Raw genomic sequence first — 20,105 nt, 5'->3', positions numbered from 1 at the left:
TTTATCATCTGGGCGGCCCTCAAAGGTTGGGCCAGAGACGAGCCCAGGGCCCCAGACAGCAGGACTCCCATCGCTTTTGACATTCTCAAGGGGATGCTGGACGTGTTAGACGGGGTCACCAATTCGAAGATTGAGGCGACACTCTTTGCGCAGCCTTCTGCTTGGCGTTCTTTGGCGCCTTTTGCATTAATGAACTGGTGGTGAGATCAAAGTCTGACAGTTCAGGGGAAGCCTTAAGCATCCAAGATGTTGCCCTCGCAGACACCCTCTCCATCCACCTTAGGAAGTCCAAAACAGATCAGGCAGGATGGGGGTTTGATGTGGTGCTCGGGCCGTTGGGGGATCTTAGATATTGCCCGGTCACCAAGGTCAGGGAGTACCTTGCTTGCCGGCCCAATGCCCCCGGTTACCTACTGATACTTGCTGACCAGGGCCCCCTTACTAGGTACCAGATGAAACGGCTAATGAGGGCGAGCTTAGCTAGGGCAGGCCTGTCACAGCCCGATAAGAAATACTCTAGCCACTCATTCCAGATAGGGGCGGCCACAGCTGCTTTCAAGGCAGGAATGGAGCCTGGGGGCGTAAAGAAGGTTGGGCGGTGGGAGTCAGAATTCTACAAAAGCTACGTCTGCCCATGATGTACTTTGTGTATTATTAGTGTGCAGTGAATTGCAGAGTACTTCATGTTTTTATTATGCGTGTTATGGACAATCATTAAAAGAGTAGAGTGTGTAAATTGTGTCTCTTGCTTTACTAGGGCCCCAGTTATGGGTGATCGGGCATTCATGCATCTACAGGGTGGCTCAGTGGGCGGCGCACCGGAACTGGATGCGTGGATTCCCACAGACACAGTTTGAGTGGATGGGTTTCCATGGAATGAGATAGAGCAGCCTCAGGAGCAGAGACTTGCGGCACAGGGGGCTCCCCCTCAAATTTTAGTGATACACCTGGGGGGCAATGACCTCATTGCCATGGGTAGAAGGTTACTCTTGCAGGCCATGAAAAGTGATTTAGGTAAAATCAGCAAGTGCATGGGTCAATGCGAGGTTTACTGGTCAGAGATGATTCCACGTAAAATGTGGCAAGGGGCAAAATCTGGGGAGGCAGTCAAGCATTCCCGGAAGCGAGTTAACGGGGCAATGCGCAAGTTTACTGACTAGAGAGGTCTGGGATTCATCAGATAAGAGATGATTCAAGAGAAGGTGAAATGGTACTTTGAGGCTGATGGGGTTCACTTATCGCCAGTAGGTATGGACCTTTTTCTCTTAGACTTAAGTGAGATGCTAGAGACGAGAGGGTGCAGGTATGACCATACCTATGGTGGGGGCCTCTGGACCCAACGGTGGCCACCTCCAGAGCTGTGGCGGAGTAACAGGGTGATCTGGAAGCAGGCCGGTGCCAAGGGCATCTCTGCATGGCACCATAGGGGGTGCCAGAGCCAAATCCGAGGAGCCTCATGGGAGGGTCCTTGAAACCGTGTCGGCGCCCCGCTAGTCCTTTGGGCGGTTGTGGGCCTGAACAACCGGGGGGTTTGCTATGCGACGCTCCGCCCTGTACGGGGCTTGATTAAGAAGGTACCAACGGTCACGTGATCCGGGAAGAGGATCATTAGTAAGGACAGCACAGGCGGGGTTCGCCCCAGTGCTGCCTAGCTCATCAGGCGGGCAGGCGGGCAGTCGGCCCAGTTGGTTGCCTGCGCTTGGATCGCCCGTAAGATAAACCATATATTACATAACGGTGTATGTAACAAACCTGCAGCAACTTTACCCAAACCGAAAATTGTGTTGTGTGTTTATTTATGGGAAATGTATATTATGTTGGAGGGGTGGAAAAGGATGCCAATGACGATACTATGCTGCTGGCCGAGGCACCCACTGGGGGCCACTAGAGAGGTCAGCAGTCTAGTGTCGCCTGGGCACCCCACAACCCCTGCCCCCTTCAGGGGCAGGGACTCTAGTTGGAGTCCCCCCCTCCAGCCTGGTTGCGGCGCACGATGGGCGTCACTTCCTGGGCGCCCAGTACTTGGGAAAGGGTATATATTCCCCCACCATTTTGGCGACCTCTTTTGATCGCCGCACACCCCGTATCCCTCCCTACCGCTTACCCGGCGTGGTGGTGGCAGGAGGGGGGCAGAGAATATTGTAATGTTTTCCTTTTTTCATTGCAGGCGGAGTTACAGGGCGATCTGGAAGCAGGCTGGTACCAAGGGTACCTCTGCGTGGTACCATAGGGGTGCCAAAGCCAAATCTGAGGAGGCTCATGGAAGGGTCCTTGAAACCGTGTCGGCTCCCGGCTAGTCCTTTGGGCGGTTGTGGGCCTGAAAAACTGGGGGGGTTTGCTATGCGACGCTCCGCCCTGAAAGGGGCGTGAGTAAGAAGGTACCAATGGTCACGTGATCCGGGAAGAGGATCACTAGTAAGGGCAGCACAGGCGGGGTTCGCCCCAGTGCTGCCTGGCTCATCAGGTGGGCAGGCGGCCCAGTTGGTTGCCTGCCCTTGGATCACCCGTAAGATAACCCACCAATTACATAACGGTGTGTAGTAAGGAATCACTACTCAAAAATGGGTTCCAAGAAAGTACTTTTTATTCAGACATATACAAACAGGTGCTCCCGGCTTGGCGGCATAATATCTCCGTCAACATTCTAACTCGCGCTCCCGGAGGGAGAGCGGACCATACCAAGTGGGAGACAGAGAGAAGGGGGGGAACGGGGAAATAACAGTAAGTTAGATTACAACACGGTGTATGTAATAAACCTGTAGCAACTTTACCCAAACCGAAAATTGTGTTGTGTGTTTGTTTATGGGAAATGTATATTAGGTTGGAGGAGTGGAAAAGGGTCACAATGATGATACTATGAGCCTAGAATGGAGCGAGGATGCAGTATCACTGGAAGACCAGTGACCGCACGTAGGTGTGTGGTGTGCAGTGACCCAGCACGACTGACGAAGAGAAAGTAGCGCAAGGCACACAGAGCGTGATCTGCGTAGAATAGCACAGGGCAAGATCAACTGGGAGGCGCCCGCTGTTGTGACCGCCGGACAGAGACGGCTGCTGCTGAGGTAGGACAGTGTGGAGGTGAGACCAGTCAGCCAGGGGGAAGACCAGGGCCACAGAAGGTTTCCTCTAAGTGCAATTCCTGCCCCCCCATACATCATCGGCTGTTGGCCTCTTGCACAGCACCATGCCCGAGTAACACCGGAGCACTGGTGACTGTAAGCACCGAAGGAGGTCCTGAGGGCATCAGAGCAGACCCTGGGTTGAAGTCGACACTGGACGGTACTCCCCTCTGCCTGGATTGGCGCTGCAGCCCGTGAAATAGACATTACGGTCCTGTTGGCAGCGCTGGCGCACCTAGGACAAACATCAGGCTGTGGTGCAGGTGGCGGAGTGGCACAGCTCTAGGATACCCGCCCTTGAGTCTAACACTGCCACTAGAACAAACCACATTACACGCTGCTAATAGCACAGCTGTTATCCTGCAAGGAGAGAGTGAAGGGAGGCGGGTGAGCCACTGGAACACTCGGAAACCCGCACTAGGTTGAAATATAGCTGATTGCTTACCTCCTGAAGTCCACAAGGGCGCCACATTCTACTCCCTGGTTCAATGGAGAAAACAGATGCAAATCAATCCAAAATATAATTTGAAAGCAGGCGGGCAGGATGTCATGGAGAACTGATGCAAGATGCCGAAGAACAATCTAAACAGCCTGAAGACACTGGTGTGCACGACGAGGATATCCAATGTCTCTTGCTGGAGGTCAAATCCTTGAAAACTATAGACTCATAGCTAGACCACCTCATGGCTCGGCTGGAGCAGGTAAAACAGCTGGTTGACACACATGGGGGGATATGTACAAGGAAGTGGAAAGAGAGGCGTTAGCCTTCCTGGCTTAACGTCTCTCTCCACTTCTGAAACTCAAGGCTCCACCATATTTACAAGAATGTGGTGCAGCATTGTGTTTCCCCCTGCAATGGCACTAAGTTTAGCAACTTAGCGCCAACGAAGGCACCCTTGCACCAGATTGCAAGGGTGTTTGCGGGCAGGGTAGGATTGTTTATCTGTAGGAAGGTGTCCCTTCCTGTACATAAACAATCCTAGAAATGCCATTCTTGCAGCACACATGAAAGTGACGAAATTGCATTTTTTTTTAAAAGTTTCTTTGTGTACAGGAAGAAACACCTTCCTGTACATAAACAAACAATGGCATTTTGCTTTTTCCATGTGTGCTGCACAAGGCAGCAGACAAGGAAAAAGCAAAAACGAGGAGAAATAATGCATTTCTCTCCGTTTTGCCATCTTAAGACCAGTTTTTATCTGGTCTTAATTTTGGCGCTGCCTCCTATGTACCCCACCCTTGTACATTGGGGGCAGCGTCAAAATGAATAGGAGTTGCGTTGGAACACCTACTGCCCACCCCTTTCACACTAACCATAGCGCGAAAGGGGGTCTTATGACAAAGCAGTGTTAAGCCACGTTAAGCGGCTTAACGCTGCCTTGTACATAAGGTGCAGCACTATCGCCACCACAATGTCACTATAGGTGATGTTGTGGTGGCGATAGGGGCTTGTGCTTATGCCCCATGATGTCCAAATAACACAATTTGAGACCAGGGTGTCTGAAGCAGAGGACACTCTCACTGAGGATCAACAACGTCTGCTAAAAATGGACAAAGTGCTGGAGCTCATGCACGCCAAAAACAAAGACCGTGAATCCCGCTCTAGTAGAAATAATCTTCCCATCATTGGACTTCACAAATCCGTGGCGATCTCTAGGATGGAGGATTACTTGGAATCTCTGCTTCATGAGCTCTTTGGAAGAGAACTGTCAGCAGTATTCATAGTGGAGAGGTCGCATCGTTCATTGGGGCCTAGACCACCTCCTGGTGCCCCTGCATGCCCAATAATTGCTCGCTTATTAAATTATTGCGATCACAATGCGATCCTGTGGAAATCTAGATAAATGGGAAAGGTCAGGCATCATGGGAACGCTCTCTCCGTTTTCCTGGATATCACTCTCGCAGTGCAGGCTGCAAGGTGGTAATTTCTACTGGGGAAGCGCATACTTCAACAGTTGGAGATCCTTATGCACAACTCTACCAGGCCAAGCTGCCTATCGCACTAAGTGGAAAACCACAGTTTTTCACGGACCCCAAGGCTGCTCTGTCCTACACGAAACAAATCAGCAGAAACAACATAACTCTGTCCAATTCAGGGGCGTGGCTTGGGCGCCGATGGAGCAGGCGGCGTGAGCCGATAGCTCCGCGCCCGATCCCCTAATTAATCCTGAGAATCGGGGTCACAGTTGGCCTGGGACCGTGGGATCAGTGTCGGAACACCGGCGGCACGGCTGGAACCCGGCACCCTGGCCGGAGGAGATCGGACGCCGGAGATCTCCTTGCTGCACCGGAGCTGGGGCAGTCCGAGTCGGAGCTCCTGAAATGGCGGCGATCCCTTCCTGGTAACCCTGCAGGGAGCGGACCTGATCTTGGGACCTGCGACCCGCTGAGCGGAGACGAGACCGGAGAGGTTTGGCAGCTGCCCAGTGCAGAGATCTGCGCTTTACAGGAGGCTGCTGTGGGGGACGGCCGATGCCGCCTGGTGGCTTGCGAGATCGGACCTGAGCAAGAAGATGGCGGACGCTGGGCTGGCACTTGGGGAGCGGCGCTGACCCATCGGTGAGGATCAGGGCCCAGCGGAGGCTCGGAGCAGGCCCTGGTTGGTGGTGGCAATTCTTGCGGACCGGCCAGAGCTCACCTGCACCGGCCGCTACTGTGGCGAAGAGCTGACCGTGCCTGACCACTGTAGCCCGTAGGTGGGCACGACACGTCACCGGGGACCGGAGGGCCGCGTTGACCTGCAGCGACCCCCCTTGCGATCCCGTATACTACCCGGCTGGGCTGAGGAGGGCCACCGAGTGAGGGGGGTGCCCCTGGTGCGGCCGCGGCTCGCCCGGCGATCACCCGGGTTGGACGGGGCGGCCCCTGGACGGTTGAGCTCGCCTGGCGGAGCCCACTCGCGCTGGCTGAGACGGAGAGCCCCAGAGGAACACTGCGAACCCGCGCGGTGCCCACCCGCGTGGCTGAAAAGGCCAACCGGCCGGAAGGTGGGCCGCCATACGGGACGGCCCGGACGAGAGCTCTTCTGATAGCTGTTGACCTGGAGTGAGGCTCGGAGGGAGAAGTCCCGGCGGGACACCACCGCGCCGCCCAGGGCATAGGACGGACGCAGTGGCATGTGGGGAACGCTAGCTCGTTCACAGGCTGACCGACGCCCGCATCTGAGCGCAAGCGGTGCCCCGACCTTCCTTCACCGCACGGAGTGCATGGGCGGTTGTTGCAGGACCGAGTAATGGGACGGCGCATGTAGCTGGTGAACTGTAGTGTGGAGAACGGAGAGGCCCTGGCCGCGGGCGGTGCTGCCCAAGGAATTCCGGGACTACTGGATCGTGGAGAGGGCCGCGGGGCCACGGAAGGTGAGGTGACATTGGTGGGGTGCCCAGCCTGGTCGGGGAGATCCTGGGCGAAGAGCCGCCAGCTGGTGGTGGTGGGGGCTAACGGAGGGATTCGAGGTGCGGGTCCTGGACTGGCTGAGGCGGAGGGGGCCTCTCTCTGGAGCCCCGATTCTCGGCTGGGGTGGAGAGCGGAGAATTTGGGGACCAGCCGGTGCAAGTGCTTGGGGACCTGGGGCAGACTGGCGGGCCAAGAGCCGGGTGCGTGCAGGATACTGATGCCCGGTTTGGTGCCCATGCGTCTACCTTGCTCTCAGGGGGGCCTAGGACTATAGGGCAACAGCGGAGGTTGCTTGTATTGTTCTGAATACAGTGGAGGTGACTGTGGAGGGTCCAACTGCGCAACGGCCGGCGGGCACGACCGGAATATAGCGGAGCCCTGCAGGCATCTGAAGCGGAGAGTCACTCCCAAAAGGCGCTGCTCAACGAACCGGTGTGGGGCGAGGCCGGCGCGATGAAGCCTGGAACTTCAGCGGGAAGTGAGGCGCCGCAGACTGTCGCCTCGACGGGTGAAGAGGCGATGGGGGGCTCAGAAGTGGAAATAAGACTGGGCAAGCGCCTAGACCAGATTCTGGCCGCCATTACTGCAACCAAAGACTCCCTCCATAATGACATAGCACAGGTTGCGACGGGGTTGGGCCTCCTGAAGGCGGATCACTCAAAGCTGGTGGACAGGGTGAAAGACACTGAATCGACGGTGCAGGAACTGAAGCCGGCGGTAGTGACTGTGGAGCGGAAGTTGGAAGGAGCACTGCAACGACTGTCAGCTCTTGAGAAAAGGGCAGAGGATGCAGAAAGTAGGAACAGGCGCAATAATGTGCGTGTGGTCGGCCTGCCGGAAAAAATTGAAGGGGCGGACATGATCACATATCTGGAGAACTGGCTAAAGACACAGGTGGCTCCAGAGGGCCTCTCCCCCTTTTTCACGCTGGAAAGGGCGCACAGAGTCCCGGCCAGGCCGCCGTCGCTGGGGGGCCCTCCTAGGCCGGTGGTGGCCCGCCTACTCCACTACAAGGACAGGGATCTGCTGATCCAGAATGCGCGGACGCTGGGCCCGTTCAAAGTGGAGAACAGTTCGGTGACCATCTTCCCGGATTATACCCAGGAAATCCAGAGGGCTAGGGCTTCTTTTCTAGCGATCAAGAAGGAGCTCAGAACCGAAGGGATTCAAAAAACGTTGCGGTTATGTTGGAACAGAAGCCGGAAACGAGCGGGGGTGGTACACCCGTATGCCCCGGAGATACCCCTGGGCATGCTAACAGCACTACCGCATGGAGGGGATTGGACCCCCCTCTCGGAATGGGAAGAGTTAGGACTCCAGGTGACAGGCGACTTGTACGCTGAGGGGGAACTACTGCCTTTTCAGGCGGTGCAGGACCAGTTTGGGGTGCCAGCAGGGAATTTCCTTTTGCACATGGCTGTTACGGCAGCGATTAGGAGGCACTGGGGCGAAGGGCAGGGAGAACCGGCGACCACACTGGCTTGCCAATATGTAGTGATGGCTGCGGGGACGGTCAAAGCGATTACGTGTCTCCAATCACGCATGCTCCGTGAAGGTCTGTCGACCCTTCCTGGTCTGAAGCAGAAGTGGGAGGAAAGTATAGGGAAGCCCATTCCGGATGCAACGTGGGGCCATCTCCTGCAGAGAGCAGGGAAAGGCTGCAGAAATGCGCGCTTTCAGCAGGTGCATTTTTTTGTGGTCCACAGGGCCTATCTTACTCCGGGTAGGGTGCGGAGGCATTTCGGAGTGGCGGAGGCGGCTTGCCCTAGGTGTCTTCTTCTGGGGGCGGAACTGGACCATATGTTCTGGGACTGCCCGAAACTGGGATCATACTGGATAGACGTGGGTGAGCTCCTGAACGAAGTAACAGAGAGACAGGTGACCTTTGATAAAGCCGCCTACCTACTGCTATGGTTTCCCCACACGAGGAAGACGAAGGTTACCAACAAGTTTATTGACCTGGGGTTAATACTGGCTCAGAGAGAACTGACATGGCGCTGGAAGTCGACTGAGGGCCCTTCTAGTAGGCGGTGGGCGGTGGAATTGAGTAAATGGGCCAAGACTGAAAGTATGTTCCGGCTTAGACAGGCAACGCGCACAGCGGATGAGAGGGAACTGGAGGTGGCACGAGCTTGGGAATGTCTGGTACAAGCGTTGGAGGACTACAGGTCGCAGTAAGCTCACCCTCCTCACTATGGGAGGCGTTCAAGGTCGTAATTAGGGGTACTTGCATCGCAAAGCGATCTGGTGTGCTAAAAGTGATCGATGGGGAGGCTGGAAGTGGAAATTCAGATTCTAAAGCAGGCATACAACTGTGACCCTACATTGGCCACACTGGCGACATTAGAGATAAACTTTCTGAATATCAAATTGAGGCGGGTAGGGTGGTGCATTCCCTGGGGTGGGAAACGCAGGTGCGACGATATGGTGAAGGGGACCGTCCCAGCCGAACATTGGCAAGACTGCTATGTAGGCCACAAGCACCAACATATGTGTCCGAACTGTTAGACGATAATGGTCAACTGGTCACATCCCCTGCGAAATTGAATACAGGGATGTCTTCCTTTTTTGCCCATCTTTATTCTGCTGGGACGATGTGCGACCAGGAGTCATTGCAAAGTTACTTTGACTCTATTGAACTTCTCTGGCTGGATCCTGGACAGAGGGAATACCTTGATGCCCCAATCACACCGGAAGAAATCGCACAAATTACTGCCAGATTCCCAGGTGATAAGGTCTGCCTTTTAAAGGAATACGCCACTGTACTTATTCTGCATCTTATTGAGAGGGACCATGACTCATAGTCGATAGGCCACCTCCCCCAACTCTCTGCAAAGGAATTCATCATAACTATACTTAAAGCAGACAAATCCCCCGAGCTCTGTGATCCCTACCACCCCCGGTCATTAATAAATATAGATAACATGATATACGCGAAAGTTCTGGCGAACCATCTATTGCCTCTCATGCCTTTAATTGTGCGACCTGATCAGTCCAGGTTCATACATGCGAGGGCCACGTCGCACAATCTCTGCACTATATTCTGCATTATGCACCACATTCACCCCTTCCTACCAGCAGTAGCGCCTCTTCTTGAAGCCACAAAGGTGTTCGACTCCCTTGAATGGTAGTTCATCTACACCCTTCTCAGATGCCTTCGTTTCAGCCCAAACTTTATTTTAAAAATCCAGATACTGTACACTCTTCCCACATTGCGCATTAAACTAAATGGCCCTATTTCAGACCCCATCGAAATCACACAAGGAACAAGGCAGGACTTCCCCCTCTCCCCGGCTCTGTTTGCGGTGGCAATGGAGCCACTGGCGGCTAGGTTGTGCCAACACCATGCGGAGCGGGATATCAGCTTCACTACCCAAAGACTAGTGGTGTCTATGTAAGCTGATGATATTGCCCTGTATGTTCGTGAGCCATGCAAAAACCTATAACCTATGACGCAGGAAGTGATCCATTTTGGGTGTTACTCGGGCATCCAGGTTAACAGAGTAAATCAATACTTTTCCCGCTAACTGAAGCTGTGCGCTCATACCAGACAGAGTATCCACTAAAATGGGCATCTGAATCGACTAGATGTCTGGGCATATGGCTGAGTAGAGACCCAGAGGAATTGTAAAGGTGAATTACAATCGCGCTGTGGATTGGCTCGAGGCGCAAATCCCGATATGGAACAAACTACCATGGTACTACCGACATTTTTATATTTGTTAATGTCCCACTTCCCCTCACAGTACAGTTCTTTAAGCAACTGCACTCCAACATGATTACACTAGTATGGGCAGGCCAGGCGCGCAACAGCCATTGGGCTGAAAGGGCTTCAGCCCCCCCTCCCCGTCAGGTTCCGTGGGCTGGGCTGAGGCTGCCAGGCAGTAGTCAAGGTTCATCGCGGGTATTACTCGATACGTCCTAAAGCCCTGGCTGTCACAGCTTTACTCTTGTTTATCCTATTTAACTATTTCTTTCTTTTACTAGAATCCCCTGCATGGCCCTTTCATTCCTTAACCGCATGCATGCGGCGGCTATTTTTGCGCTACGCGGCTTTTTTCCAAAAGCTGCGTTACATGACGAGCTGAGCTCGTCATCAGCGTGCGAGCGGCACGACTCATGACGAGCTCAGCTCGTCATGAGCGCCAAAGTGGTTAATGGTTGTATCTGCATGACAACAGCGGCGAGACTGGCAGAGTTAAAGGGTTTAAAGGTGTAAATAAAGTCAATCCTCCCCGTCCAGGAATGAACAGAGTATCCTAAAACAAAAAGAAATACACCCGCATCACAACACTTTTGTATAAAATGTAGGGGAGAGATGATTTTAAAGTGGGCATATGATAGACATAAGGTTGCCACATTTTCAGATGCAAATGGGGACGAGGCTGGTAAGTGAATAGCAACTAAATCTGCTGTTAGCCTTTAAAAAAAAAATCACTGACAACTCTTAACTTTTTTGCTCAGGCAATTTCATTTTGTTTTATAATGTCACCAAACTAAAATGACAGTGGGGTTTAAAATGAACACAGTACAGTGAGTGTTACAGAAAGTCTAGTAGTCTTGAGGAGTTCGCAATGCACACTCGGATATTATAGACAAAAAGAAGACTTCATCTGGAGCACAGTGAATGTGAAACAACAACTGAGTATCAAAGTAAGACTCTGTTAGCTTTAATAATAATTTAAGAATTGTGTATGTTGCTTGGTAATAATTCTGATGTGATATATGCAGGGCCCCTGAAATTATGCAGCAGAGGAGAGCCAAATTATGCAGCAAGGTTGAGTAAATTATGTGGCATAATGCTGCACATTTTGTTATAGCATTACTATATTAATTTGGTTAATTTGTAATCTTGACACGTTTTAACACTGTCTAAACATTGGTTGCATCTCATTAATACCAGTTTAAAACTCAGATAACGAAATAATCAACAGAAAGGTGACCAGTCACCATTTGCAAAGGTCCTTTCACTGCATGGTAAAATGTTGCTACGTTTTTAGTAACTTTTGAACGTTTAAGCTAAAACATTTTTTTTCTGTTAACATCTGCAGACTGTGCTAACTGCTTGGACGTCGTATTTCAAACCAGAATAACTATGAGCTCTTGTTGAGTTCCAAGGTTTTTTTTCCATAATCAAAACTCAATTGTGACAACACAGAGGGCTTCATCTTTAAGGAACCTTCAATGAATATATATGGTCTTCAAATTGGTGGTGGTGGTGGAGTTGGACCCATCGCCCACTCGAGGTTGACTCAGCAAAAAATCTTGGATTAATTAACATATTATTTTCAATCATTCAGTAGAACAGTAACTATAGAAGTGTGCTTAAACTGCACTATTTGCCACATTTTTTTGGAACCACTCTGGAAGGTGGGGCGATGGAGGAACCCAAATATCTTCTAAAAGTATTTTGAACGGCTAATAGTTGAAGCCAATACAAATCACCTCAGGTGTTTTACCATGCATCATATGTCACTAATTGTTGGCAAAACTGTAATTATAAAAATAAATGTCATGTGAGAGTAGGTAAATGTGTACCAAAATACAACATTTAATATTTGTTTTACTAGAATTCCTTGAAGGAAAGTCCTAAACTTCCTGCAAAACTTGTTAAATACTATTATGAATACATTAATGTTAGAGCCCAGCGGGCTTTGAATTGAGCTGTGATGTATCAGCAAAAGAATAACCCTTATGCATTATACCACTACAATGACAGGATGACCCAACAGCAATTTTTAGTCTGACTCTGAATTTGGCTCCGCCTCCAGCTTTGAAGTGTTAGCCCCCCCCCCCCCAAATTTGGTTCTAGTGCGCCCCTGCAGCAGGCCGTCAACAAGAATATCATACGAAATCCCTACCCTGCCTCTGGCACGTGGCGGACTAGATGAACCGGTGGACTAGGTGCACTGGACCTAAAGGTGTAAGGCCTCTGTGCTCAGTGAGCTTTTTATACTTCTGGCTGCACCCTAAACCGTTTGAACCACATCTGGCGGTGGAGTGTGACCAAACGTCACCATGGCCACTAAAGACTGCTCTGTTCTAGCCGTACAAAGCAACCAAGGCCGAAATAAACATGGTGGAAAGTGTGTGTTGGGCGTGGGAAGGCATTCGCACAAATCGGCACTGCTATGTTGAATGCGCCATCCGCTACACTGGAAGAAAATCCCATCTTCCCGCCACTGCGAGATAAAGACACGGTTAGACATGCTAGTGCACTGGGCGTTAAAACATTTGCAGATTTATACCCAGAAGGCCTGTATCTCCCTCCATTCACCAGTAATGCAGAGCGCAAGGTCACACTACTAGATGCATTGTTATATTATCAACTCAGGGGGTACAGAGCGTTTCCCAATCCCATCCTAGTCTCCAAGGGATTAGAATATATTCACACAACCACAGTGCCGCGCAAACTCATTACCCAACTCTACTCCCTAACGCTGACTGCTTCCCTGCTAGACACCTCTGGGGCCCGCAGGGCCTGGGAACTAGACCTGGAAATATCTGCAGAACAATGGCTTTACTGCTACAGTCAAACAGAACATTTGTCTCCTAACTACAGACTGCGGCTGATACACTTTAAATATCTACATAGAATATATCGTACTCTCACGCACTTACATAGGATAGAACTGGCTGATGAGGCAAGGTGTTTATGCTGCTCTGCACAAGTGGCTACTTTTGTACATTTGGCCTGGATTTGCCAAAGGGTGGCGGACTACTGGAGGACCGTGTCTGACACTGTCAGTGCCGTCAAGGGAGACTCCTTTCTACCAGACCCCCAGATATTCTACTTGGATATTTTAGTTAGGCCCCAGACGCATACCGACGCCTTGTCGCGATGTTACTGCGGTTGACCAGGCGCAGGGTGGCGATACACTGGGGCAGTAGGCCAGCGCCCACGGTGAAAGCGTGGCTGGCCGAAGTTTCACACTTTGGTACAAAGGGGTGTGCAGTTCCTAACAAGGGGACAAGGGAAAGGGCAGGTCTTTCTTCGTGATGCCTTAACACACCCCGAGGGCTGTCATGCTTAATCATTGGACTCTGCTCCTTGTTGGGCCAGTGCTGCAATGCCCGACGGGCTCCCGGAAATGGGGCTCGTTGGCGGAGATCTTATGAAGAAGCAGTGGGGTGCGTGCGGGTAAGAGGGCAAGGACAGTGTAGTGCACGGGAAGGGAGTTTTAAAATAAGTCTGGAGCAATCCTCTTCAGAAATGTTTTAATGGATCAGGTTGTTCCAGCTTAATTAAAAAATGTGTGAAAGTCCTGAGTGGATGCAATGTTCTTAGAGGGCTATCGCAGTGTAATGGGTCAACATGTTTCGTGCCCTAGTCGTTCCTAACGAGTCGTGTGGCACTTCATCGGGACCTAAGTGAGTGGTGCACTGCTAAAGGTCTTGTTCCCTAGGTATGGTAGGTATGTTGGTAGCCAGACACAATAGATTGAAACCCTAGTAGACTTATACTGGGCTGCTGTAGACCCCCAGTATGGAAGTCTATGGCCTTACGGGGGAGTTCAGAGCACGTTGTTGCTCTGATGAGCTGGGTGGCAGGCAACTAGCACGAGTCCTACCCTTGCTCCGGGCCCCGTAAGCATGTTTCACACTGCCAGGTACTGCTGACCACATTGTGGGACCCTATGCCACTGCAGAACTGCCCCCAAAATATCTGGAACCCATTTACGACGTACCTCAGTCAGCATGCCACTGACTCAATAAACACACCTGATCTCACGAGGCCCTGTCACGATCCTTGCCGCACACAATAAGAATCAACACGGTACTCTGACCCCTCAACATTGCAGGCCAATTATGTCCAATTGTGTTATGTGTGTGGAAACAATTTGCTTTTTGTTGTATGCGGTAATAATGTACGGTGCCTACCACATAGCTGCCAACTGTGCTATATTGGGAGTGATTCCCTATAATGTATGCCTCATTTAAGCATAAATAACGTTTCCCAAAAAAACTAATTACTGCCTGGAGTTTGCTCACTATGGCTGTGATATTAGCAATAGGATTCACCTGCAGCAGCATACCCATCATATTTATGTGTGTGTAACTCAATCTCCTACTGCTGCTTAAGGAATGGCAAGCAGTGTGAGTGAAAAAACGTGAGTGTGCTCTCACTCTCTTGGTCTCACCAATAAAATGTCAATATGTTTTCAGTATCTGAAAATAAGACCTTAACAAATGAGTACAGAATCTAAAAAATGCTTGCAAGTAAGAAATGCATTCTCTAATAGGGCCTCCACTCCCTGATCCTCTGTGAGATAGGAGGTCAGTCCCACACAGGTAATAATGTTATTACATAGTGGATATTATCACACTGTCTCATGCAATAATCTAACTGCCTCTACCATAATATTATTACTGTGCATGTAAATCATTTATGAATAATGTAGGTGTAAGCATTCTTAAGTTTAAAATACATAATATTTATATAGAATGTGAATACTACTGCAACAAAACTGCTTAGATGATTAAACACTTGTGGAAACAGTCGATTGCTTATTAAAATTCTAGATCAGTACATATAAGGACATAATAAAAAGGCCATTCAATCTACATAAGCCAAGCTCGGTTGAGATGTGGATAAGGTTTTTTTCAGGTTTTAACTGTGCCTATTCATATGACTGTGTCTTTCCCTTTATAAGCTCAAAAACGACTTTAAAGATTTTCCTGCCTTTCTGGTTGCTGCTGTAATTATGAAAGTGTTTCTGTTTACAACGCATTGATACCTTTAAGGCATTCAGCTTTGCCTTAGATCAAATGCTTTCCTGTTGCAATGATCATAGAAAATATAACAACCAGTCATTTCTTTTTACATGCTATGGAGAGCTAAGTGGAAAATCACTGTACAGTAAAAAAAATGTTCAGTGCACCGCTAACATTACTTAAAGCTTGCAGTGAATGCATTAAAAACAAGCATTGGCAAAGCCAATAGGACTCGACTATACAAGAGATATTGGCTTTGGCAAAGCGATTTTTCTATTTTGTACACCAGTGTGGCTACTGATCAGCATGGTTAAAAGCTAGTGGTGTGGTGTGTCCTAGAGTGGACTGGGGGAGTTGAGTGCTGTAGAATGGATTTATTTGAGTAGAGTGTTGGAGGCTGGAGTAGGGGGGGTACAGTGTCATACAGTTGAGTAAAGGGGAGTAGAATTCAGTGGTTCAGTGGCAGAGAGTGTTGTAAAGTGGAGGGCCATAGAGTGGAGTGGAGTGGGGGAAAGTGGGTTGGAATGGATTGAGGTAGTGGGGTGGATTTCATTGGGTGGATTGGGGTAGAGTGGGTTGGATTGAGTGGAGTAGGGTTGATTGGAGTGGGTGGACTGGAAGTGGTGGAATGGAGTGGGGTGGATTGAAATGGGGTGAGATGGATTGAATTTGGGTGGAATGGAGTGGGGTGGGGTTGGGTGGGGTGGAGTAGGGTGGTTTGGAATGGGGTGACTTAAAGTGGAGTCGAGGTATGGATTGGACTGGTCTGGAGGGGGTGGACTGCAGTAGGGCAGATTGTTTTGGGCTAGAGTGGGGCAGATCGTTTTGGATTGGAGAAGGGCAGATTGGAGTGGGGTGGGTAGGGAGGATTGGAGTGTGGAGGATTGGAGTGTAATTGGATTGGGGTGAGTGGTTTGGTTTGGAGTGGACTGGCTTGGTCTGGGGTGGACTGATGTGGGGTGAGGTGGGTTAGATTGGCATGGATGGGATTGGGGCTGATTGTAGTGGGGTGGATTGGGGTGTACTGCACGCTTAGGTGTTAAAGCATAATTTCAGTACTTCACAAAAGAAAGAAACAATGTTGCTTTGCAAAAGATAATCCTCATCTTTTGAGAACAGCACCCACAAGCAAAAACAAAAGAACACATGAGTACAAAGTGAGCAAAGAAGACTCTGCAAAGTAAAAGAAAGTTAACTATATAAAATAAATCTTTTCAATTTTATTTGGATTGCTGGCACGCTTTTGCCAGTAACACGCCTTCTGTTTGCAAGGCACTAAAAGTTAAACAGAACAAAATAGAACCCCAATCACATTGGGAGCAGCAGACACGCACTGACTAATTTGAATGAATTGGTGCTTAGTGCCTGCTCCATTTAGAGGAACAGAAATGATGTGAGGCCTGCCTTGACGAATTACGAGGCTCTAAAGAAGAGAGCCACGCAATGCAACAAATGGGTATGCAACAGGCAAGCTCCAAGCCCTTTTTAGGTGTCGCCTACGCAGCGCGCATGCGTAGCGTAGGAGAGAGACCTTTAGCCATCGGCACAGCTAGGGGGCAAAAACTTGCACTGTTGCATTGCTTGCAATGGCAACGCGTGCACATCTGGCGATTCCCTTGCGGGAGCACGCAGCGCCATATGGTGGAACCATATGTTCGCAATCATCGCGCATTGCTGCACGCTCCCGCAAGGGAATCGCGCAGGCCCCCTCCCGCCACGCGAGGCGCACGCTTGTGCTGCTTTAGAATAATGCATTCAAACTAATTTGGATTGTATAAGAACTATGTGGCGGAACGTCCAATAGATGGTGCTATTTAACTAGAAGTCTACTTGGACACAGGGCTTCACTCAAATTGTGCGCAGAATGTGCTTTCATTACATTTGTAGGTAACATTGAGAGATTATTCAAGTCCTTATGATGTTTGTTTTCAGTGTGGAATATCGGGAAACAATTCAGTCAGTGTTCTTTTTTTTAATGTTGATGCAAGGAGCAAGGTATACCACAATCCGGCACGAGTTAAAAAATGTGCTTTGGAAAATCATAATGCAAATGTCTGGGTGTCACCTGGACGTTAGAGATTGCGTAGGACCAAGTAAAACTAAAGTACATGGACAGATTGACCTTTCAAACACAATGAAAGAATTGTCGACGGGAAGTCATGGTGGTTTACACCCCCTTCAAGGGGCATTATTAACAATCTGAATAAACACTACCGAAACTCACAAGTCACGGAGAGCTACGCAACCAAAGTTCTACCAATACACTGCCTACGACCTCAGACTAAGTCAAAGATGACTGCATCGATTGATCTACGTAAAACACATCGGTCAGAGTTTGAACTGAGAAAAAAGAAGTGCACTAATCTGTGGCAAGTATAGGGTGGGGATGGGGCGAGACTAGGAGGTTTTGGCTAGCGGTGGGATTAGGTTATTGGTTTTACAAGGTAGGCATGTGGAGACGTTTTTAGCATGTATGTTTTCTTTTATAACTAAGGCATGGACAAAAGAATGCATTTAAAACTGGTTTAAAGTGCACATATGTGCTTATTTCTATAGCACATGGAAGATAGATGAATTTTTACATTATGGCCAATAAAGAATACTAGGGAAAATTTAAGACAGAAAACTTAATAATGGGATACCATGTTCTTGTACTATCTCAATGAGTTGGAAACTCCTACAGACTACATCTGTTCAATATCTGTAGAATTATCTTTTATGTAACAATGGGTGGTGGTGCTTCACATAAAGCACCCTTTGCAATCCTCTGAAGTTCATATCTCTATCACCTAAAACATAATACAATAACAATATTTAGTCATAGGGCAGTGGGAAAATGTTAGCTTAAAAGTCCCAAAATACGTTCAGTGAGAATATGATGCACACCAGGAAAGGGAAAGTGGTACTCAGTGGTATATGGAAGTTTGTGGCCCTATGGTAATCTCTAAACAAGCGTTGGCATAGCCAATAGGTTTTGCCTTTGGGACTTTATAAGTGTTTAGCTAGCGATATTGACTTTGCCTATGTGTTTAAGCTGTGCTGTACAGAAGTCTGCAGCATGCTGAAAAGTTATAATAAAGAAGTGTCTGAATTATTTTTGTTACCTTATATATGACCAAGAAAGCATTATGTACAACTGAATGACCATAATAACAAGCATTGGCATAGCCAATAGGTCTCGCTTTTGGGACCATCTAAGTATTTAGTTATGCAGCACAATATTCTTGGTGCAACAACAACTGTTGCATGGCTAAACACTTAAAAGGTCCCAAAGGCGAAGCCTATTGGCTTTGCCAATCCTTGTTATTAACAACAGTGTCTCACAAGCAAGACGCATGCACTAGCGCATGCTCTCGCAGGCTCGACCCTAATAAAACAAAGGCATTACTTTCCTTTCATCTGTTTGTCTTTCAGTGCTAATGGATTTGAGGCTCACAATCAGCTCTGTACTCTGCTCTGCTTGTATCATTAGTTAATAAATCTTCACAGTCCCCCAAATGAAATGAATGTCAGCAGCTCTAGAAGTGTTTTATTTAAAGAAATATTTAATGAAACTTTGTCTCTCAGCACATCAAAGAGGACATTCTATTTTCGAATATGGAGCTCTTCTGATAGTGTCCATCACCATCTTCGGCTATTACCCTACTCGCAATCATTCCTACGTATATTGCTTTGAAGGCTGAAATTTAAAAAAGAAAGCAACAAGGCCTAGTAAGACAAGTTACTTACCTTCAGTAATACTTTTTCAGTTAGAAACACTATAAAACTGCAGATTCCTCACCTTAGAAAATTCTCAAGGCATCAGACTGGATTGGAAAATCGTAAGCTGTACCAGTGCACACTGGTAGGTGGTGTAGAACGGCTCCACATCAGCTTAGTCTGCTTCGGACGTAGCATACGCGGTGCCTATCTAAGTGCCACCCCAGCACACTAACATCCGGTTCTTTCATGACAATTTCGGCACCAAAAACAAAAAGACATGACTAAATGATATATGACCAGTGTGGAAAATCTAACAGGAGCTTCAGTGTGATGAGCCATTTCGCAGATCGGAAAGGATGGGAAAGTCAGTGAGGAATCTGCAGTTAGATAGAGTCTCTACCAGAAAAAGTATTACCGATGGTAAGTAACTTGTTCTTCTGACAGAGACTTCTAACTGCAGATACCCAAGAAATACCTCTCTAGAAGTGTGCAGGCAAACTGGCTTAAACAAGGAAACCTGGAGGATCGAACAGGAAAAATGCCAGTCTCGACTTACCTGACTGTCCAAGCAGTAGTCCTTAGCAAACATGTGGAGTGATGCCCACGTAGGAGTTTGGCAGATGTCCAAGACAGGTCCTTTGTGTGCCAACACAGTAGTGGCAGCTTTGACCCTGGTGAAATAGCCCGAAGCCCTCAGGTGGCTGCTTCCTAGCTAGTGCATAGCAGATCTTGATGCAAAGTACAATCCATCAAGAGATGGTACTCTTCTGCACAACCCAGCATTTTTTGCCCTTGGGAGACTGATAAAGAACTGATCATCCACCTGGTGATCATTGGTATGATTAATGTAAAAATACAGAGCTCTTCCAACTGGTGAAGCCTCTACTCTTCCTTGGAAGGATGGGGTGGAACGAAAAATGCTGTCAACGTGATGTTTTGGCTGGCATGAAATGGAGACACCACTTTCGGTAGGAAGGAGGTGCAAGTCCGAAGAACCAGTTTGTCTGGGTAGGAGCTAGTGTATGGGCAGGTACGGCCTTAGGCATGTGCAAGCTGTGCACCTGCACAGGGCCACCAAACCCCAGGGGCTGCCACGCCAATATATATCCTTAATATAATAATCCTCTGAGGATGGATACATATTTGCGTGGCGGCCCCTGGCAAGGATTTGGCGGC

Source organism: Lissotriton helveticus, chromosome 7 (genome assembly GCF_964261635.1).
Source record: "Lissotriton helveticus chromosome 7, aLisHel1.1, whole genome shotgun sequence".
Taxonomy (NCBI): Eukaryota; Metazoa; Chordata; class Amphibia; order Caudata; family Salamandridae; genus Lissotriton; species Lissotriton helveticus.
The sequence above is the reverse complement of the archived record's forward strand: the minus strand, read 5'-3'. Positions refer to the sequence as shown.